The sequence below is a fragment of the Talpa occidentalis genome, unplaced genomic scaffold (assembly GCF_014898055.3).
Source record: "Talpa occidentalis isolate TD23 unplaced genomic scaffold, MPIMG_talOcc4v2.1 talOcc4.4, whole genome shotgun sequence".
Taxonomy (NCBI): Eukaryota; Metazoa; Chordata; class Mammalia; order Eulipotyphla; family Talpidae; genus Talpa; species Talpa occidentalis.
The window spans coordinates 115,603,387-115,609,386 of record NW_023604295.1 but is presented as its reverse complement, the minus strand read 5'-3'; positions in this window follow the sequence as shown (position 1 = coordinate 115,609,386).

The window sequence follows — 6,000 nt, the reverse complement described above, 5'->3', positions numbered from 1 at the left end:
AAACTATAAAAACTAAATAGGAACTGTATGTATGTGTTTTCATCACTCCATATGGATTCGTAACTTAAATATCAGGCAAACTATATCACAACAATGAAACGAACATGGAAGAACAACTTTATTTTCACATTATTAATTCCACTGAGATTAATTTGGCTTCTCACAGAAATCTGTGGCTAAGTAGACTAAATGAAAGATTTAATAAAAACAATATTTCCATATCAGAATGGAGTTCACACATTGAATTAACTAGGAATGAACTTGCAGTGATATATAGACCTGACTTAATGTTCAGGATGGGGCGGTGTTTTGGACAATTTAAATTTTGCAAGGATTTTTCTTACCAGAAAATTTTTCATTTGTTCCTCCTTGAAATAATTGTGTTTGCATGGCTTATGTGCAATATGCATACACAAAATCCAATGACTGTATTTTCTTAATTTTTAAGTGGAAACAAAACAAAAATGGATAAAGCTAGTTTTTAAAAAAAAATGTTAATACTTTTCCTGTTACTTTAGTATTTAAAAAGCATGATTTGAGACTAAAAGCAGACACACAGATCAGAGGAACAGAATTGAGAGCCCAGAAATCAACCCACACATATTTAAACTACTAATTTTAAAGAAATGAGCCAAGACCATACAATGGAGTAAGGAAGGCCTCTTCAAGAAATGATGATGTTTAGGGGCCTCCCCGGTGGCTCAGCGGTTGAGCGCTGGGTTGCAAAGCTGCCCACAGCCTCTGTGGCACCGGTTCGATCCCCGGCTGCTCCCCGGCCACCGGAGGAGGGTCCCACATGGCGCGCAGACCTCTCCTGCTGCCTGCTGCTCCCCTCAGCAGTGTACTTCAGTCCTTCTGCCTGCTCTGCTCCCTGCTCTGGCTCTGGTGAATTCTCTCACCCTCCCGCGCTTCTGACTGTACCCAGTGCTTGTATAAATAAATAAATAAATCTTTAAAAAAAAAAAAAAAAAAAGAAATGATGATGTTTGGAAACTCTGGACAAACATATGAAAAATATTAAAATTAGACCACTATTTAACACAATATACAAAGTTAATTAAAAATGGATTGGAGACTTGAACACAAAATTTTGAACTATAAAATACATAAAAGAAAACGTAACTAATGTGTTGCTTGTCATTGGCCTTAGAGATGTCTTTGGGAATTTAATATCAACAATAATGGAATCAAAAGCCAAAATAAACAAATAGGACTATATCAAACTGAAAATCTTTGCACAGCATAAGGAATTATCATTAAAATTAAAATTAAAAGCCATCCTAATTAATGATGAATAGAAGATATTTGCAATCATATATTCAACAAGGGTTAATGACATATATATATATATATATATATGTGAGGGCACACACACACACACACACACATATATCATAAAGCTCAACAATAGAAAATCTGATTTTTTTAAATATTTATTTTATTTATGTATACAAGAGCTGGGGTACAGGCCAGAGGTGTGGGGGGTGAGAGGATTCACCAGAGACAGAGCAGGGAACAGAACAGGCAGATCCACTGAAATACACTGCTGAGGGGAGCAGCAGGCAAGTCAGGAGAGGTCTGCTGCGCCATGTGGTTGCTCCCTGGCCAGCCACGGGGATCAAACATGTGCTGCAGAGGCTGTGGATTGCTTCATAGTGCAGTGCTTAACCCCTTGCGCCACCAGGGAGGCCCAGAAAATCTGATTTTAAAAATGATTTTGAATGAACATTCTGAAAAAAATATATGGTTGGACAATAGGTACATGATAATGTGTTCGTCATCCATTATAAGTAGGAAAATGCAAAGAACAACAACAATAAAATATCACCCTGTACCTGTCAGAATGGCTATCATCCAAAAAACAGAAAACAATAAGTGTTAGAGAGAATATCCAGGAAAGGGAACTCTTTTATACACTGTCTGTGGGAATGTAATTAGTGCAGCCATTATGGAAAGCAGTATGGAGATTTCTCAGTGATTTAAAAATATAAATTCTCTGATTCACCTATTCTACTTTTGGGGATTTATTTGCAGAATATGAAAACACTAATTCAAAGAGATATATGTTCATCACACCATTATTCACATTAATGAACAGTTTGAAACACCTTAATTGACCACTGATAGATATCAATAAAGAATATATGTATATATACATATACATATATATACATATACATATGTGTATATACATATACACACACATATATATGTGTGTATATATATATATACACACAATGGAATATTATTTAGTTATGAAAAGATGTTGAAGAGGAAAAGAATCCTTACACACTGTTAATAAGAATGTAGCTAACCAACTCCTGTGGAAACAGTATGGAGGTTTCTCAAAATATTAAAAATCTATTTGCCTTTTGATCTAACCATTTCATGCCTATGTATCAACATGAAGACAGAAAATTACTAACTTGAAGGGATATATGCACTCCAATGTTCATTGCAACAGTAAATACAATAGTCAACTTTTGGAAACACCTTAAGTGACCAAAGACAGGTAAGTGGATATATGCAGTGGACTACTACTCAGCTATAAAAATGATGATTTTTTTTTCAATTTGCTACAACATGGAAAGAATTAAAGGGGATTATGCTAATCAAAATAAGTCAGAAGGATACAGACAAATAGCTGGTGATTTTAGCAGCTAAACTATTATTTAGATAGCACACCCCTACCTTTGTTATAATGGGCTTTAACATTATTTATTGTCCTGGGGTGAGAAAACTCTCATAGGATGAAGAGGAGATACTTATTCCCTTGTAAAGATGTCACATTGTTGGAAACACAGTGGCTTCCAACCAGTGAGTCCAGAGGAATGTTTACCTTAGTATCTTTATGAAGTTCTCCCATTGGTTGGGAGCAAACCACCCAGTGTAGCCTCAACAAAAATGCACTGATGCATTTCAGAGTGCAGCAGCTCAGATCCTTCACTACTCATGTTCCTTAAAGTTAGGGGTCTACAAGGTGCATTCTCATGGCTGCCACACAAGGCACACAGTTTATGCACACACTTGTCTGCTTCCAGGGTACCCAACAGTTAGAAATGACTATAGACCTTCTCAGTGCAGTGACCATATATTTTTTAGTGTCTATGACAGAAATTTGACACCCGACTTAGAAAATAACAAATTGATTCTACAGGGATTTGTGGGAGATTAAGGTAGGGGTGATTAAGGTAGGAATTAGCCAAATCAATGACCCCAGTCATGTCAATGGTGACTTAGAAGGTGTAGTCACAATTGGCACAACCTTAGTTTTTTCTGTTTCTCAGTATGGTAGGTACCATACTGATCACCAAATAGTTTGGGACTTCTGATGTTTTCCAGCCTCCTTTGAAGTTAGGTTAATCTAGGGTGGCTAGATTGGACCAGAGGACCATGAGAATAAATGATATGTATCACTGCCAGCTAGAGATAGTCTGTAAGCAGGTATGAGTTTTCCACACTTTCTTCAGCATTTTTTGGCAACCATGAAACCATGTTCAGAGAAAACAGAGTCAGAGTTTAAAGAAGCCTGGGTAGTCAGTCATCAAATAGATATCTAAGGGACATGTGCTAGAAGACAGACACTGTTGCCTAGGAAAAATTGCCACACCTCTACAAGACATCTATTAGAATTTATCTAAATGGTTTTTAGCAACAGCTTCATAGTAGGGATCATTTTAAGTATCATAGGTGAGTAAATGCTCCTTGAGAACTTGTTCTGCTCTCTAATTATAATTCTGGAGAGGCAGACAAGCTCGTCATGCACACACATGCACATTCTGGGCAAAACCCATAATTTTTAGAGAAATATTCTAGTGGAGCTGAATCTCTAGGGTTGGTGCATCAGAATGAGTATTTTGGAAAACCTCCTCACATAATAATGATACACAGTTATGGAAAGAAAAGAGATGGATATCTTCAGTAAAGACTGCTTGAAACCAGCAGAAGTCTCCTGGAGGAGCCAGAGGTGAGTTGGGAAGTTCTCCCATGCCAGGCCCCTTCAGGCCTGCAGTCCGAGCCCAAGGGGGAGCGAGAACCCATGGCCAGAGCAGACCAGGCATGCAGGAGAGATTGTCCCCACATGGGCATTTTAGAACAGGGACCTTTCTTCAGTAAAGACTGGTTGAAACCAGCAGATGGCTCCCAGAGGTGCCAGAGGGGAGCTGAGAAGTTCACCCAAGATGCTGGCCAGTACCAGCAACACAGTGTCCCAATGCATATGGCAAATTAGAAAACAGACAGTAGGGAGTAGAAAAACCACACACAACCTCACAACTCCCCAGGAAAAAAGCACACACAAAAAGAAAACCACCCCCCAGATTGCAACAATAGTATCTTGGAAGAACTTCTGAGCCTTCCAGAAAGAGAATATAAAATTGCCATGATCAAAAAACTGACAGAAGTCATAAAGGAAAACAATGATAAGGGGAAAATAATCAACAACCAGAAGAATGAAATTGAGTCTCTAAAGAGGGAAGTAAAGAAATGAAGGAGATCAAAGGATTAATGGAGGAGCTAAAGAACTCTGGGAAAAGCAATAAAAGCAGAATAGATGAAGTGGAAGAATGAATAAGTACTCTTGAAGACACAGAAATAAAAAGAACCAAAACAGAAAAGGAAAGAGAAGTATGAAGGAAAAAGAATGAAGAAAGACTTCAGGAACTATCTGACTCCACGAGGAAAGGAAATATAAGAGCTATAGGAATCCCAGAAGGAGAGGAGAGAGATGTACGAACAGAGAAAATTTTCAAGGAAATAATTGAAGAGAACTTCCCAAAAATGAAGAAGGAGCTGAAAATTGATATACAAGAAGCAAGAAGCAAAATTCCACGACAAAAGGAAAAATACAGCAAGACATAAAATAGTAAATCTCCCAAGAATCCAGGACAAGGAAAAAAATAATGAAGCTGACAAGAGGGAAGAAACAGATAACATTCTAAGAAAAACCAATCAGACTGACATCAGACTTCTCTGAAGAAACACTATGGGCAAGGAGAGAGTGGAGGGACATAGTCAACAGACTCCAAGAAAACAGATGCCAACCAAGAATACTCTGTCCTGAAAAGCTCTCCTTCCTCTATGAAGAAAGAATAAGGACCTTCCAAGATAAAGAGAAACTCTGGAATTTCATTGACTAAACTCCCACTCCAAAAAATACTACAAGGAGTCCTAAAGCCAGAACCTCAGAGGGATGAATAACAATGAAAGAAGGCCAAAAAAAAAGTTATTAAAAGAATAAATAAATAAAATCAAAGGAAAGACAAACACAATCAAGGGCAAATACAGAGGCTAACATATCAATATTAACTCTAAATGTAAATGGATTAAACTCTTCAATAAAAAGACAGAGAGTCGCAGGCTGGATTAAGAAACAAAACCCAACCTTTTGCTGTCTCCAGGAAACACATTTAGCTACAAAAGATAAAAATAGACTCAAAGTTAAAGGGTGGAAAACTATCCTACAAACAAATGGACCAAAAAAGAAAGCAGGAACAGCTATACAACATCAGATAAAACAGATTTCAAACTCAAAAAGATAAAAGAGACCCCAACGGTCACTACATTATGATCAAGGGGACAACACTTCAAGAAGAAATAACACTCATTAACATATATTCACCAAACGAAGAAGCACCAAAATATATCAGACAACTATTGTCATCTTTGAAAACAGACATCAGAGAAAACATCACTATCAACAATGGATAGATCAACGAGACAAAAATAAGTAAAGACTAAAGCTCTAAATAAGGATCTAGAGCGCTTGGGTTTAACAGACATCTACAGAACACTAAAGCCCCAAAAATCTGAGTACACATTTTTCTCAAGCGCACACAGATCATTTCCAGGATCGATCACATACTGGGACACAAGACAAACATCAACAGATACACCAAGATTGAAATCATACCAAGCATCTTTTCTGACTATGAGGCATCAAACTAGAAATAAACCATAAAAAGAAGGGAAGGAAATCTCCTACCTCATGGAGATTGAAAA